The sequence below is a fragment of the Penaeus vannamei genome, chromosome 14 (genome assembly GCF_042767895.1).
Source record: "Penaeus vannamei isolate JL-2024 chromosome 14, ASM4276789v1, whole genome shotgun sequence".
Taxonomy (NCBI): Eukaryota; Metazoa; Arthropoda; class Malacostraca; order Decapoda; family Penaeidae; genus Penaeus; species Penaeus vannamei.
In genome coordinates this window covers 24,913,559-24,916,058 of record NC_091562.1, presented here as the reverse complement: position 1 = coordinate 24,916,058, position 2,500 = coordinate 24,913,559, and positions in this window count along the sequence as shown.

The following is a 2,500-nucleotide window of genomic DNA, read 5'->3' as shown; positions in this document are numbered from 1 at the left end:
CACACGAATATGCCGAAGGCCTCTTCGCTATTGCTTTGCCCTCCCCCTCGTTGTTCCTGTTGCAATCTGTTCATCATGAATTCGTCACATGTGTTCTTCTTTCTCTCTCCTTTTCCTCCGCTACCGCCCCCCCTCTATCTCTATGTTTCTTTCTCTCTTCCTTTCTCTCGTTCTCTCTCCTTCTCACTCTCCCTCCTTCTTTAATCGATTTCATTATGTCCTACATCCTTCTTTGTTCGCCGATTCTTTCGTTTTATCTTCCCCTTTCATTTTTATTTATTCCTTCCATTCCTCCTTCTCCTCAGCTGTCAGTCTCTCTCTCTCTCTCTTGCTCTCTCTCTCTCTCTCTCTCTCTCTCTCTCTCTCTCTCTCTCTCTCTCTCTCTCTCTCTCTCTCTCTCTCTCTCTCTCTCTCTCTCACTCTCTCTCACTCACTTTCTCTCTCTCTCTCTCTCTCTCTCTCTCTCTCTCTCTCTCTCTCTCTCTCTCTCTCTCTCTCTCTCTCTCTCTCTCTCTCTCTCTCTCTCTCTCTCTCTCTGACAATGGTAATACTGATGGCGATAATAATGATAATAGTAAAAATAATATTGATAATAATAATAATGATAATAATATAAATATGTATAATGAAAATAATAGTAAAAATTATGATAGTGATTAATAAAGTAAAACTATATATAACACTGATAATAATTCAAACAATTTTCATGATGTTAAGTAATGCTAGGGAAGAGGATGACACTGATGATAATATGAAAACAGTAAAAGCTCTGATGAATAAACTAATGATAATAAAAATAATAAAAACAACAATAATGATAATGGTAGAATTCTATGATGATGGTGATGATAATAATAAGAATGACATAATAGTAATGATAAAAATGGTAATCATAATGATTACGATATGGATAATGATGATGGTAATGATAATTATAATCATAATGGTAAAAATAATAGCAATGGATATTGATAGAAATTTCATCAATATTATTCGTAATAAGGATGAAATTCTGATCATATTATAATACGGATAATTATATTGATAATAATAAAGATAATAATAATGATAATATTGATAGTCACTATAATAACAAATGTCAATAATAATAATAGCAAACATAACAATATTGATAATTATGATAATAAAGATAATAATGAAAATACTGATAACGATAGTGAAGATCATAGTAATGAAAATGTTCATAATGATAATAGCATTAACGACAATATTGACAATATTGATAATTAAGGTAATAAAGATAATAATGATACTGAACACGATGATAAAGATGAAAGCAATAATAATAAAAACAATGATGATAATAATAATAATAATAGTAATTATTATTATTATTATCATTACCATTATTACTCTTAATATATTTTTTTTGAATTATTGTTAATACCATTATATCTATAACGATAAAAATCAAAATAGTAATAACAATAACAACTATAAATATAATAATAATTGGGAAAATCATGATGAAAAAAATAATAGTAATAATAATATCAATGGTAGTAGTACTAATAGTAATAGTAAAAATAACAATAATAATGATAATAATAATAATAACAACAACAACAACAACAACAACAACAACAACAACAACAATAATAATAATAATAATAATAATGATAATAATAATAATAATAATGATAATAATATCAATAGTAGTAGTAGTAGTAGTAGTAATACTACTAATAATAACATTAGTAATTGTAACAATAATAAAAAAATATTATCATAATAATAGAAATAAATATAAGGTTAATGATAATGTTAATAATGAAAATAGTTAGAATCCTACTTATAATATTAATTATGAGAAAATAATATTGCTGATGCTAAGGGAAAAAAATCTTGGGTTCAGGTATTAGACTCTCTCTAGAGGTAAGTCGGTAGGTCGGGATTATTAATATAATTAATTTACTTATTCATTTTATTTTATTTTTCTATCTTATATATTTATTTTTATTTTTATTTATTTATTTATTTTTTGAAAACTGATGTAATGAGCCTGTTCGTGGACAGCACCGCTCTAAACCCTGCCTCCCAGATCTAGATATTACACTGGAAAAATAAAACAGGTTTAAATTCAAAATACAGATCTTGTTTATTTTCTAAAGGCTCGGTCAGAGGGCTGCCATTTTGATATCGCTGTACATCAGCTAGAGGCAATAGACGTGTACTTTTGTAGGCATAAATCGAGCCGTTGTGGCGGCACTTTTGTAACCAGGATTTTGCATTTGTAGTTAGCGAAAATTTAGCGATAAAAATTTTGAGATCATTATTTTACGGCAAAAATAGTTTTTAGCGATTAAAAAAAATTGATTCTGCATTTTTTCGGCAAAAAATTGACTTTAGCTATTAAAAATTGTGAGTCCTTATTTTTTCGGCAAACAATAGTTGTTGCTTTTTACCCCTAACCAAAATAGAAGAAGCAATGATAACGAAAAAGATGATAATAATAATGATATTAATGATTATTACAACA